Below are 15,594 nucleotides of genomic sequence, written 5' to 3'. Positions count from 1 at the left end.
GCCCCCACACCATCACCAATGGCACAAAGCTTTCCTGGCATCGAAGCCTGGATCAAGTTAAATAGCACACCGTTCAGAGCCATGGGTAGACTGTATTTTGAGGTGAGACAAGTACCAATTGTCTCAGAATGAAGGAGTCAAGGTGGTTTGCAGGCCTGGGCACTTGAAGCTAAGGCTCAGAGATGGCATAGCATGGATTGTATTCAGGAACATGGAGTGGGGCCACATGCACAGGGCAGATGGTATGTGGTGATAAGATAGCAGAACATGGAGGAAGTTGGTGGGTAACAAATGTTGGGTCTTACCCAAGTCCAAGGGATGTGGTTAGGAAGCAAAGTTCCCCAAGGCCAAGGAGGCCTAGGGTGGAAGGTTTAAAGAAAGAGGTAGTATGGACCACAAAGATGTGGTACGGACACTAAGCCATTATTTCCCACCCAAGCCCATCATCTTATCAGTCCTTCTGCAGCTTCCAAAAGATAAATATCACCAAACTTTGTCATTCTGTACAGGCATAAATCCAAATCCCGCTCTTGTGTGTCCTCTACCCGCTAAACTGAGGCATAGTCCTAACCTGGTCACAATAACAGACAGACAGACAGACAGACAGACAGACAGACCGACCATCCTCCCAAACCCCCTCCACCTTGTAAGGATAAGCAGATTGACAGCTATGTCATTCATCGTGTGTCTAGTCAATCTCCACAACAGACCATTCTTATTTAGTTTTACCCATGCCTGGGTACGTTAGTGAGTCCTCAATAGCAACAGGAAAAGAAAACAAATTCAAATAGCTAGGTTAGCCACTCGTGCATCACATACCTAGCCATTTCCCTTATCTGGCAATGTAACTATTGGGGTTTTGTCTTTTACAGTCTATTGTAATGCTATGGGCTGGCCCCCCAAGACCTAAAGTGTATACATAGCCCCTGTGACCCTTCGCCCAAGTTAATTCTGATTGGTGAATAAAGATGCTGACAGCCAATAGCTGGGCAGAAGAGAAATAGGTGGGGTTTAGGTTTCACAGGCTTGGGGGAAGAAAAAAGTATGGGAGAAGATGAAGGAGAAGCAACCATGTGTTAAGGGTCAAGAGAGTGTGGCCTTAAGGGCTGCCCAATTGAAGTTAAGAGCAGCCCAGGTAGATCATAGTAAATAATAAGTAGTAACTGGAGGTTATCAATTGCAAAATAGATTCTAACAGCATGGAGTGTGGGCAACTGCCCAGCTATTGTGCTGCTTAAGACTTATTTAAAATATAAAGGTGTGTGTGTGTGTGTGTGTGTGTGTGTGTGTGTGTGTGTGTGTGTGTTATTGGGAAATTCAATAACCGAAGGTGAGGTAAAAGCCCAGGCCTGGGTTTTTAATAATTTCTACAATGTGTAACTAACCCACATTTTCTAACCCCTTATTGGTTAAGCATGCTCATGGCGAGGGAAAATGAGCAGGAAGATGGGTGTCACTCACTCGATCCCTATGCTAACATCCTGCCATCCACACCATAGAAACAAGTACCATAAATTCGAATCTGCTTGAAGATGGCAGGAACCCTGACCCTGAGTCACTTCTTCGAAAAAGCCATTCATAAATAAGAACTAAGAGACTCCCACGTGCAAGGAATAAATGTCTGTGTGTTTAAGTCGTGCGTGCTTTTGAGTTTGTTTCCACCTTAAGTAGTAGGCTCCCTTTTTTAACTGTTCTGTACACGAAATAACATAGCCTGTGTGTCGTACTTAAAAGAGAGCTCAGCAAACAGCATGTAATCACTCTTGGAGCGTTTGGTGTTGTTGCTGCTCCTAAGAGATGATGCGATACAGGAGTGAGCCTTGAGAGGTAAATATAGAACAAGTATTAAACATAGCCTGGGTATCTTGCCTGTGTCGGTGTGAAAGGTTCAGATATATATCATGGTCTCTGGTAATAAGACCACAAATGAAGCCATCCAGGGTCAATGTTGAATAACAAAAATCATGTGGGCACAGGCATGTGCCAAAGCTTAGAGATCAACAGGAGGAAAGCTTTATTTCTTGCTCTCAGACAAACAGAATCCACATCACCTGGAAAGTCACTAAAAATGACTACATCCCTAGCCCATTTTAGACTCACTGACTTGGAATTACTCTGATTTTTGGCAAGATCCCATTAACAAAGAATGGGGGTTTAAGTTTCTAATACATGGGTTTAGAAGTCACATTCAAGCCAAACAAACATCCATCACTTTGTATTTCCTTTATTTATGTTTCTTTGTTTGCTTTTACTTCAAAAGAAGGCCTCACATAGCACAGACTGGCCCTGAACTCGCAATGTAGTCCAGGATGTTCTTTGACTTCTAGTCTTGTTGTTTCTATCTCTCCCCAAAACTGTGGTTACAGGCGTGTGCTATCTTGTTTGGCTGCTGTGTTGCTAAGGTCAAATGCAGAGCTTAATACACACTAAGCAAGTACTTTGCCACCTGTGTTGCATCCCCCGAGAGCATCCATGATTTATATGTGGAGAGAAAACCCACCACCCCAGGATTTGCCCACCATCCCTGAATCCCATGCATGCTTGTCCTACATTCCAGTTTGGTGATGACTTACCTGAAGAGTTAGGCCCTGTGCTTTTCCTTACTGGAAAAACCCATGTCTTGTGTGGATAAATTTAGCTGGTTGAAGAAGCAAACACTTTATTGTGCTGCCAATAAAGGGTGTAAGCCATCCCTTCCTTCCCCATGCCTCTATGTAGACTTATCTTCTAATGAAAGGATTTGTGATTTAAAATTTCATTTTGTCTTTGCTTACAATATACTATTTCCACAAGGGCTCTGGGGACACAAGCAGAAAAGCATGAGCCATCTTGGTAATTCTCTCTCCAGCCAGCACAGCTCTCCCTGGGAAGATGTACCCTCCAGCACTCATCAAAAGTAATTACCCTGGAGAGGGAACATGGTTTGGGAAAGTGAGACTATTTCTATTATTACTTTCTTGTATTAAATGATAAATATTTAACATCACAGAGTTAAGGGATACAAGATGGCAAATGACAAAAAAGGAGGTATACAGAAAAACTACTTGCTCCCCAGAGACTTGTTTCCACTCAAAATAAACAGAGAAATAATTTCACTATTCCTTTAGTCTTTTTTTTCCCAGCTTTCTCAGAGAATTAATTCTCCCAAAGGGATTAACTTAAGGCCTGGTATAATACTGAGTCTTAGCTGGTCAGATTCAAAAGAAGTGTAAACTTGCATAGGAAAGCCAGGGTTTCCAGAGAATATAGATGACACAAGTGTGCTTATAGGCTTGGCAGAGCAAGTCCAACCTGAATTCTTCTTAATACTCTAATTTTCTCTGCCATCAAATGAATTTATATTGTGAGGAGCAGACATTCTACACACAGATGTTGAAAACTAAACAATGATACAATTCCTAGATTCAAGCAAAAACTGGGGTAGGAAATTGATGCTGAAGGGATGAGAAATGATGACTTGCTTAGAACATCTAGACTATTCCATTGACCATTGCAAGGAAATTAGTACAGGGCCTTCCTCAAGTCCAGAAGGTAGGATGAACTTCAAATTTGTACAAGCCGTTAGTTACTACAAATCAGCCTGGCGAATACACAGCTCTTTGAAAGGTAGGAGGTGAATGCCTGCAGATAATCGTTTTCCAAAACAAATCCACTAAGGCTGCTGAAATGCCTCAGCGGATCAGTTGCTTGTTGTGCAAGTATAAGGGGGAGTATACAGATTCCAGAAAAACACCTAAAAGCTAAGCAGGAATGGCAGCCCTCTGCAAATGCCATCATTTAAGAGACAGAGATGGAGTGGATCCCACTGGCAAGCTTGCTACCTAGAGTAGCCAATCAGGAGTCTCTGGTTCAGTCAAAGAGTCAGTCTCAATGAATGAAGTGAAAAGGATTCAAATACCACACATCAAAAATCGGCCTCCACATGTGTACACTCACACATTTGCTCTTACAAGGACCTTTGATTAAAGAGGGACAGAGTCAATATTGCTTTCTGCTCAGTCCTGGCAACAGTGACCTCCTCCCTCTCGGGCTATTGTGAGACATCAAGGTTGATGGGCTGAAGTGGAAACTTAAGGGTTCTTTGGAAAGTCATTTGTGTCGGATGATGTTTTGCTGGGGCAAACACATGAAGGACCATTTTGCTGAAGCAAACGCAGGTGAAAGCATGTTCTGCTAAATCAAGCACCTGAAAGGATACACGATGAAGGATTCTTAACTATCAACATGCATGTCTTGGTCTGTCTTACACTGAGCTCCATTTGTTGGAATTCACCAGAAACACATCAAAAAACTTCTGGTGGTGTGCTGAAGCTTCTTGTTGCTTTCTCAGACTCTGGCTGATTGGCAGAGTGATTTTTGGCTGAGACAGACTCATGTGCTGAGGTAAGACCCAGTAGAGAACATATGATGAAGGGAGTATAAATAGGACTGAACGGACGCTGATGGAGCCTGGAGCTTGGCTTGCTTCCATGGCTAAAGGCTTGTTGGTCTCGCATCTTGGCCGATCTTCACTTCACCAAGAGAAGCACAGCTGAGAACTTCTCCTGGCCTTCCTGTTGACCCTGGTCCCACCTGCTCACTTGAGCCAAGTCTGAGGCCTGGCTGTTGCTACTAGATGATGCCATTGCTGCTGATTTGTGTTTACCATCCTGACTCTACCAAACTGAACTGCTGGTGAAGCATTTGCGAATGAATGGAGCTGCCGCTGCTAACCTGTCAACTGAACTGCTGATTTCCGGACAGCTCAGATGGGATTTGCTCCAAAGAACCATTTCTAAACAGATCCACTTCCCCCATATCCTTTCTTTTCTACTACCTCTGGTAGGTGGTGGGCTAGAAAGGAGGTTAAAGTGTTTAAGAACCTTCATTAAAAAGAGATGTTGAAAAAACTAAGGTTACAGTGGGCTGTTCTCAGCAAATGCACGCTGGTATTTCTTCAAGCAACTAATTGAGTAGAGGAAGCAGAATTTCCAGGAACACTCTTGACTTAGAACAAAAAATTAAAAGAAAGAAGAAAGGGACCTGGGGAGAGAGGGAAAGGAGGAATAAGAGAGGAAGAAAAGTAAGCGGGGGTGGTAACCAACAATGAAAGAGAGAAGGAGGGACAGGAAGAAGGAAAGGGAGGAGGTAAGTTGAGAAAATTTAACTAAATACAACCAGAGGCTGCCCAGTCCACTTCTATTATGCTCTGTAAATGTCTTGGAGACAGCAGGCAAGTATTTGTGCCTTTATTTTCTCAAATCATAGTTAACAGAAAATCAGAATAAAAAGTGTTGATTTGTGGAGCCCTGTCCCAAAGGATACATCTAGAACACAATTCTTACACCTAAGGCTTAGGCGTCATTTCAGAAGAGGGAGCAGGAAGATTGTAAGAGCGAGAAGAACAGGGGGTTTGCTGAGAGGTTGGATCTCCTAGGAATGTGAGAAGCTGCACTCATAAAGTCTCACCAACAGGACTGCCTACATGTGAGTTTAACAAGTTGACAGCTACAGACACATATCTGGAAAAGGAAAGCTCACAAGGCTTCAGACCCACATGAAGAACTACAGGCAGCTAAGGAATGCCGAGAGTGGGATAAACAGTCTTCTCCAGGAAGAGCACATCAATTGTATACCCAACACCAAATAGTCAACACTGAAAACACAGACAGACAGACAGACAGACAGACAGACACACACACACACACACACACACACACACACACACACACTCCTAACAATTTGCATTTTTAAAAGAGGGAAAATGATGTAAATTATATTTTAATCTCAAAAGGGATTTTACATTTTTACGTCATTTTTAATGCTTATGTCATCCCTGAAAGTATGTGCACTCTGTTGTGCAAGTGGTAGGAAACACAAGAGAAGGTGAGCCTACCTGACATGGCAGGCCTGGTCTGTGGCCATGGGTGCCTGAGTTCTTATGGGGCCCAACAAATGGTCTAGGAGTATTGACTGGTTAGATGTAGTTATGATAATAGATTATTGATTTACAAGGACTCTTAGAGGTTTCTATAGACCACCTGAAGGTCAAGTGAAAGGCACAGCAAAAGGAAAATCAAGACTCCAATTTGAGTAGACACCTTCATAATTCGCTTGCACTGTCAACTCAACACAGCCTCAAGTCACCTGAGAAGACAGTCGCAAGTGAGACATTGACCAGATAAGATTGGTCTGTGAATATGTCCATTGTCTTATGTAGACTTTCCCCATAATCAATTGGCATAGGAGGGCCTAGCCCAGTATAAGCAGCATTCCTGGGCCAAGTAATCCTGGGATGCACAAGAAAGCGAGCTAAGCACCGAGCTTGTGAGTGAGCAAGAAGCACTGTTCCTCAATGATGTTTTCTGCTTCAATTTCCTGGTTGAACATCTCCCTTGACTTTCCTAAATGATTGACCTTTTCCCCTTAAGTCACTTTGGAAAAGGAACAACTATGCCAAGGTAACAACCAAATGGTTGTGCAGTTTCCGGAGTACACTGGCTGAGAATATCTGAAACTTTCCATGAAGTATATCATGCTCATAAGGAGGTAGGAAGCCCTCATTTCCCACTGTTTCCTGAAGATTGAAACCATTGAAATGCTGAGTGATCTGTGTGCACATAGTTGATAATCCCTTTTATACATGCAGTTCTATGCAACTATAATTAAAAATCTGAAATCTTAAAACCTTTCTAATTATAAAACTGCATCTGTCCAAGCAACGTTTTGAAACATCAAAGATTCAGATGGCAGGTTTGCAAAAGGGAGATTATGTCTCTTTATCTACTTCATGTTCAGACTTTCTCACTGAAGGCTTGTATTATTGTGGATACAGAACGTAGTCCTGCTAATAGAGATATTTTCTTTAGTATCTCCAGTCCTCTAAACACACTTAAAACCCACATATATAGTTATAGCCTTACACTTAACCATTAGATTAATATTGATCAAAAGAAAAGCATCACTCCACCAATGAATGGATAGAGACAATTCATGAAATGACAATAAACATTTGTCATTTGTTTGTCCATTAAGACCAGAGTGTTCCATGGCTACTGTCCCTGAACCCCAGCTCTGAGCATGAAGAGAACCCAAGGGAGTTTACCAGCCATGAAATTTCCAAGCAGGGTCAGGTTCCTCAGAAATAAGGGATCAACAAAAGCACAGGACACTGGGTCACTATTCTACTTTCTACCAATGTGGGATGTAGGGAACATTTAAACTGATGTGAAGTCTATCCTGCTGGTATCCTTTCAGAGGTGATGTAGATAATCTCTGAGCAACATACATCCTTTTATATTGTTCCTCTAAAATAGTAAATGATGAGATTTTGTTAACATCAATATATTTATAGTCATATGGTTTTTATAACCATGCAGTTCTGCAGAAAGTAAATATTCAAAATAATGGGCTGATTGTAATCTATTTTAGGACTCTAGGTAACATAATACTTGTGAAGATTAAGAATACAATGGCAAATACCTGCTTATGTCAAACTAAGAAGTTCTGTGCATCTGGTGATTACTACCAAAGGTCACTGGAAAGACTGGGCATTAATATCCCAAGATAGTAGTGATACTCATGTATGTTTATTTAATTTTTTTCAGAATGCAAGAAACTAGAAAGGTGTCCCTGGTGAATATAAAGAAAAAAGAAAGATCTTAAGTTGGGGGGGGTGGATACACATTAAATCACGTGTGACATGAAGGGGAAGTGAAACTGATGGGCAGAGAGTTGAAGTATGGAGAGAAATGGGAGGTAATGAGGAAGAGGAGGTAAGGGAAGAAAGGGTAACTAACACTAAAGATGTTTGGAAACCTACTATTTTATAAACAGCATGTGCGTGCATGTGTGTTCCTATAAAAGTGTTTAGAGTTACCCTATATGGGACATTGTGCTCATCCTGGAAGTCATACATATGTCTCCAAAGAGTAAGCCCAATGTGAGGTATGAAATACATGTCCTCATGTTATTGTCTAGAGATGGCCTATCGACCGTTAAATAGCATAGGCTATTGCCATTGCTCTTGGCTACATTCTAAAACTTTATAGAAAGATGCTATTGTAAAGACACCAAATATATTTGTCACCAGAATGGAGAGATCGAGTTAGTGCTGACCAAAATGCTTCCTCCCTGCTGATTCAATTTCACCATACTGAAGGTGTTATACAGGTTTCTGGGAAACAAAGGTCACCATCAGTCTTACCCAGATGTGAACCCTGTAAATTACAATGACTAACATGGCAAAATATGACTGTATATACAATAATGTCATGAATGTTATAGGGGGTAACCAATCGCTTTCTGACTGTATTTAAGAATGGATCCAAAAAAGGAAATCTAGTCAAGAACCTATGGACGAACGACCTATAGATGAACAACCTATAGGACCTAGAGAACATTCGAATATTCTGCTAAATGGGCACAGAATCAACTGCTAATCAAACTGTTAAATGCATAGCTCTTTACCTATAAATTAGTGTATCCTACTCACCAGAGGAGTTTCTTTTGTCAGTGAATGTAGAAATGCACAGCTGGCCAAAGCGTCCAGAATGGGCAGTGGATTACTCAGTCACCACAAAAAGAGGGAGGGGCAGAGCAAAAGTTCTCCTTCCCATACAAGCTTGAGGAACCATGATGAAAAAGAGCAGAAAGATTTGAAGAGCAAAACATCAGGTGACTCCAAGTAAAACAGTATCTTCTTGACTTGACAGGATCACTGCACTCATGAACTCACAACAGCTATATGAGCCTGTATAAGACCTGCAAGTCAGGCAGTCAACATGATAGCACGGATAGAGGAGGGGCTCACAAGACCTACCCCAATGAGCTAAGAGACTGTTGATAGTTGATAACTTCTGGGGAAGGGGGAGTCAGTTTTTAAGGGTGTGGCCCATGGATATTGACCACAATCCAGTGAATGGCCCAAGGGCCAGAGATAAATGGACAGCGCACACTGGACTGGATGAGTTATTTCATAAATAAACACAAATAACTCTATGCTGGGGAATAAGGAAGTGGGGTAAATCTGGGAGAAGTTAGGAGGAGGGGTTGGGGTAAATATGATCAAGATACATAAGATTATCAAAGAATAAAAAATATTTTTAATTAGTAATATATAATAAATTCTACTAGAATTAGTAGTTAATGTGAATTTAATTTTCATTTCAATTGAGGAAATTTTGATACTATTAACTTTCTAAATGACGAAAGACTATTTTATGGGCTAGGGACTAAAAATGAAGAATATGAATTCATGTAGTTAAGAAAATATCCTGAGATAAAGTCCAAATTATCCTTGATACTCAAAAAATTCTGGAAAAATGTTTTGACAGGAAATAGAAAGAGGTTCAGTCTCCGGAGAACCAAAGGGGCTTCTGTGATTTTTCTCATTATGGAAAGTGGACAAATGACCTAAATCATGTAAATTGAATAATGTTATATTTTCTCTTCAAGCACGTCTTCAGCCTCACGCTTAGACTTTTTTAATAATGAATCGGAGATGTCACTCCATAAATAAATAACTCTGATGGAGATTTGAGAAGCAAATGATCACGTGTGATGCCTTTCTTCAAACATAATTCACCACCTAGAAAAGTCGGAAATACTTGAAATCCTAAAAGGTGCAGCAGAAGAGACAGAAGTTTGCTCACAGGCAGTTTTGAAGTCCAGAGAGAACAGTTTTCCATCCTGATATTAAACATGTAACATGTAAGTACACATGGGAGTACACGTACTTCATACCTCAAATACTCATGGTCACATGACTGCCTTCAAAACTCACATAGCTTAGAAGGGCATACAAATTCATGAAGAAAAAAATTAGACCCCAACTACTGTTTCCATTGTCTGCCCAAAAAAAATTACCAACAAAGGTGCAGCTAATGGACTAACACTGAGTCTTTGGAAGGTGACTAATCTTCCCAGCCTCCATTTGGGATGTATGGCTGCTTGGGCTAGGAAAATGTAGGAATGGAGACAGCTTTCCGTACCTGCATGTTCCACAGTCAAAGATTAAGCCATTCTGTAATTAAATTTTTTTTTCAAAAAGAGATGGGGCTATGGTTGTGGCTGGATTGAAAGAGTGCAAACCCAGCACACGCAAGGCCCTGGGCTTGATTCTCTAGCACAGCATAAACTAGGCATGGCGGCACTTACTTAAAGACTGTAGCCCTCAGGAGGTAGAAACCGGGAAATCAATCAGAAGTTTGGGGTCATCCTTGGCTACACAGTGAGTTTGAGGATGGACAGATTGATTGATTGATTGATTGATTGATTGAAATAAGCTTGGGAACTATTTTTCTTCATCAATATTCCCTAAACAATACAGTGTAACAGTTACAAACAACTTATTAGGAATTATATACAGAAAGATACATGTAGGTAGGCTCTATGTGGGTACAATACCATCTTAAGTGAATGTAGACCGATGGAGTGGGTATTCATGGGAGTCCTGAAAACAATTCCCAACCTATACCAAGTTACCGTTCGTTCTCTCATTCATTCTCATTCATTCATTCTCTCATTCTCTCTCTCTCTCTCTCTCTCTCTCTCTCTCTCTCTCTCTCTCTCTCTCTCTCTCCCTCTCTCTCTTGGAAACAGAAAACTAGGGATCACAGAAGCATTTGATATATAACAAAACATTTCCTTTAAAGCAAAAACAATTTTAAGTCTTTTGTTAGGCTATGGATGTGATACAGCAAGAGAGCAACACTGGGGAAATGACACTGTGATAATGTTTCAGCTTGCTTTCAGACTTCTGGCTTTGGTAGCTGCCAAAGCTCAGGTTTCAGCTTCCTGCCGGGGTGGAAATAGTTCCAGAGCAGTCTCACTGATCTACATGGACTGCTTGATTGGAGTGGCTGTCTCCCACTCTCAGGCAGAAAAAGGAACAGACTAAAGGAATGCAGCTCTTGGACCATCAGAAGGAGAAACAGCTCATCATGTTTTACAGTAAGAAAGCCACCTATCTCCTGCCTGGACTCTAAGGGTAGACTCCAAGAAGTAAGGGAGGGTTTTCAGAGCAGGAAAATGGCCTAGACTGTGCCTTGCAGACATTCAGTATGTGGCCCGCAGGATGGGACCAAAATCATCTAACCAGACAATTTTCTAAATCTGCTTTGCAATTTTGTGGGAGGGATGGGGGCACACAGAACGTGCGAGTGCATGAAAGGAAAGGCAAAGGCTCCACTGTGTATCAGTGTGTCACGACCCACAAAAGGAAGTTCTACTCAGCCTACGAAACAAGAAGTGCTGAGGTGCTGAGCTCTCTGACTCTAACTGGGATAATTCCATCTGACCCGTCATCTCACTTACCTGGAGCCCCTATTTTCTGGAGGCCCTTAGAGCCCATGATTCTTCTAAATTGCCTGCTCTTTGTTCCACTTTTGTCGCTAGAAAGAGAGACATAATCTACTCCACAGACACCAGCAAGCACAAATAAAATCAAATCAGTCTCTGAATGAGGCAGCTACAACACCAGCCCGTTCCCTGTTCTCAACTCCCTCCTCCTGATCGTGATGCACCAGCATGGCTAGGTAGCTCAACAAACTGCTATAGATGTACCCCACCTTCTCTTCTGAAACCCTGACAAAGCCTACGCCTCACCACAACGGCCCCAAGCCAACACGCAGTGACTTCAGCGTACTTTGTAAAGGCAAAGCCCTGGGCATTCCTAACACTTGGCATGCAGTCTGGAATTTGAAAACTATTCACTGATAACACTATGGTGTTTGCATAATTTATTTCCCAAGGGAGGATAGAGTGGGGCTCTCCTAGGTAATGTGGATGAAGGGCAGAAAGAAGAATGAAGAACAGGATTCAAAATCCAGCTGATTACAGTTAAGAGAGATGCTGAAAGAGATTTACAGAAAGAAAAGGAAATGGTATAGCAAAGGCTCACAAAACAAGCATTCTTCACAATACATTTTTCTCATTGTTTATACTTTTACAAAATCTGTTTTTAGGTTAATGGATAACGTGCTCCTTATTAAGCGAATTTGTCCATATTTTAATGTATCGGTCTTAAATTTAATATGATAAATAGGTGTATACTATATATTATAGTGTTATTTACCATATTGAATGTATGCATTTAATATGTAACATACTGTGATAAATATATTAACCTGCAAATATGTAAAACTCTGTTTAACAAAACTCACTGGAGTGCCTAAGAAGGACTAGAATATCCCACCATCTCCAGCCACTTCGCAGTCAAGATTGCATTTGTTCTGCTGCCCGTACAGCTGCAATGAGTCAGAACCATGATCATCAAGTAACCATGAAGAAATCTAAGTCTAAACCCATGGGTGGCTGAAGCAGGGGCAAAAGAAAGTCTCTCTGATCCATGTAGGTGTGAATAAATAAACAGAGCCACAGGAGTAATGTGCAAGGGTTTATGGGTTACAGGGATGGCATCTCACAGGACTGAGGGTCTGCATGGGAGGGTATTACCTTTACTTCTGGAGCTGAGGCTTGAGGTCATCAGGGAAGACTTAAAGCAAAGAGAAATGGATACAGAGTTTAGGAGCAAGAGTGCATTAAGACCTTACAGAGGTGCAAGAACACACGCAGTGACCGAAATACATTCTAGGTTCTCATTAATCACATGCCTCCAACTCAATAATACCTTGCAGTAGCAGCAGGGCTGAATCCCTTCCCACAAAGTAAACATGCACTGGAGTCTAAGAACCTGAGAGAGGAGAAATTCAAGCCCAGAGCAGCTCTGAGTTCAACTGCTGTCCTAGTCCATGGTGCAAGCCTAGAGGTAAGACAAAGCAGGAGTGAGCAGTATGTCTTTATGCTGTGACTTAGATACAGATATACATATATATATACACATACACACACACACACACACACATATATATAGATATATAGATATATAGATATATATACAGAGAGAGAGAGAGAGAGAGAGAGAGAGAGAGAGAGAGAGAGAGAGATCGATTGATTCTGAACAGTTCTGACTGCCCAGGTTCCAGTAACTAATCACCTACTCATGCTTGCACAACAACCATAATTAAATTCAAAGGAGAAAAAGAAAAGAAGAAGAGGAGGGGAAGGGGGAAGGGGAGGGAAGGGGATGGGGAGGGGGAGGAGGAGGAGAAGGAGAGAAGGAGAAGAAGGAGGAGGAGAAGGAGAGAAGGAGAAGAAGGAGGAGGAGAAGGAGGCGCCGGCGGCAGCTGTTAAGTAGGGAGAGCTTTGTTTGAAAGAGGCTTCAGGTTGGAAAAGGAAGAGGAAACATGGAACACAAACAAAATTCAGTACAAAATTACATTAGGAAATTGTCAATATTTTTGAGCATTAGAAAAAAAGAAGAGAAAGGCTTGGTTCTGTCCACATGACTATGGTTCGCAAAGAAAGCTGGCTTTGCTGATGCGATGACACCGGGTTCTCAATCTTTACCTGATTTCTAGTCCCCAGGGCCTTACTTCCTAGAATGTTCCCCCATTTTGAATTTAGAAATTTTAGTGATTTTTTTTAGTGAAGGTCAAGTTATCTAATTGTCAGCACTGCTAGAAATAGAAGTGGTTTTTTTTTTCCTTTCGATACACATTTTAAATACCTATTACATGCAATGCAATTATATGCCCTGACATAGAAACATAAACACGATATATTATCTACCCCCAAGGAAGGTAGAGGAAAAGAGATCAATAATGCAATAATGAAAATACAATACCATATAATTGGTGTTATATAGATATGAGCACAGGAGAGTTAGGGGGTGGACAAGGGCAGGATAAAGGCAGATCATTAGACATCAAATATCACAATGACACAAAACACACCGGCATGGGAGGGTAGGTTTGCTCAGCTCAGCTGCGTATGGCTGAGCCTGCTCTATGCTAAAGGCAGAGGAGCTCCGCATGTCTTCTGGAAACAGCAAGTACAGGCTCTCCCCATGCTAGACGGTCTGTTGATCCTCCTCCTGTGGAATAGTGAGAGTTAACTGGTAGGCCTCTGAGGCCCTGGCTGCAGACTTCTGCAGAGACATCACCCCTTCATTACACTTGTAGACTAGACCATGTAAAACACTCCAGGGAGGAGAACTATGCCCTCTTCCCCCACAGAAGAGTCAGTGGAGGGGCAGGGGAGTTTTTTCTGATTCAGGGTGTAACCTAACACAATAGGGGTTAGGATTTAAAGAGAAACTTACTCTGAGAAGGAAATAGAAACTCAGAAGTTAGGTCATGCCTGGTAAAAGAAAGGACAGCATTTGAAAAGTAGGCTATAGCATGGCTGATATGCCCACCTGACCATGCCAATGGCATTTAGATAGATAGCAAAAGGAGACACAGGGGACAACGTTTATCTGTGTGTAAATAAGTTTTTTGTTCTCTGGTAGCAAGGAGAGAAACACTGGAAGGCTTTAATGAAGGGCCGTGTAATCAGTGAGGTCATATAGGGATAAGCCTACACTAGTGGAGGTGAGGAACATGTGTGCATGAGACACTCTGACCCAGAGAAATGAGTGGTAACAGATCGGAGGGGTCGTGGACAGGAAGGTTAATAAAGTTGAATTCAGAAGTTATTTGGGAGGCAGATCAATAACCTACAAAGGCAAGTACTCAGCAGCATCTGGAATAAAATAGGTTCCCAGCATCACAGAAATATTAACAGAAACAATGGAATGTGGTTACCAGCTGCGTAGGGACACAAGGGAACAAGGGAAGGTCGTAAGGTGCCTTTAGAGGGTGTCCTTTGATAAAACACTATGAATCATGTCATTTACTGTAGAATAGACTGGAAGAAAAAGAAGAAGAAATGAATGATAAGTGATAAATGAAGAATATATCAGGAGTAAATATGCTGTGAGTGCAAGTGAGAAGAGAGATATTAAAGGAGAAGAGATCAGTAATAGAAATCAGCAAAAAATACTCAGGACTGATACTGCCAAGATATCCAGGCACACTAACATCTGTCACTCTAAAATTCTAACCCAGCAAAATTTACCTGCAAGATTATGGGTGAAGTAAGAAACAGGAGTGGTAAGAAACTGCTCTTCCAAATGTCCTGAGTTCAATTCCCAGCAACCACATGGTGACTCACACCATATGTAATAGGATCTGATACCCTCTTCTGGTGTGTTGGAATAAATGTATATATTTATATTATATATTATATTTATATTATAAATATAACAAATCTTTTACAAAAAGAAACAGGAAGCTGATGGAACAAAGTTCATGACTTCATTCTGCATGGCATTCTTCTTTTGAAGGAGCAAAAATATTTTTGTAGACTGAGGTATTAAATTACACATGTATACATAATAAAATACCATACCACAGAACTAGTGCTCAACCTGAGGTACTCTTAGTAGTGCCAAGGTGGCCTTGGAACTTGCTAGAACTACAAATTCTCATGCTTCACCCTAAGCTTACAAAATCAGAAACACTGGGAGTAGAACCAGCAATTCGTCATCTAAGAGGTCCTCAAGCTCAGGGATAATGCTGCCTCGAGTGTGAGGTCCATGGACCAACTCCAAGTTGATAGAGGCAGGAGAGTGGGACAGCAGGACTCTAGAGGAAGGAGCTGGGATCACACAAATTCAAACTTTGTGTCTTCTCTACTCAAGAAGAACTTATATAAATTGTTTAAGAATAT

The 15,594-nt window shown here is 41.4% G+C and overlaps 1 pseudogene; it reads right to left on the bottom strand.

The window, feature by feature from the left end:
• Positions 1-5,670: 5,670 nt before the first annotated feature.
• Positions 5,671-15,594, bottom strand: part of LOC116914357 — a 70,165-nt pseudogene continuing 60,241 nt past the window's right edge.

This window comes from Rattus rattus, chromosome 13 (assembly GCF_011064425.1).
Source record: "Rattus rattus isolate New Zealand chromosome 13, Rrattus_CSIRO_v1, whole genome shotgun sequence".
Lineage (NCBI taxonomy): Eukaryota > Metazoa > Chordata > Mammalia > Rodentia > Muridae > Rattus > Rattus rattus.
The sequence above is the reverse complement of the archived record's forward strand: the minus strand, read 5'-3'. Positions and strand labels throughout refer to the sequence as shown.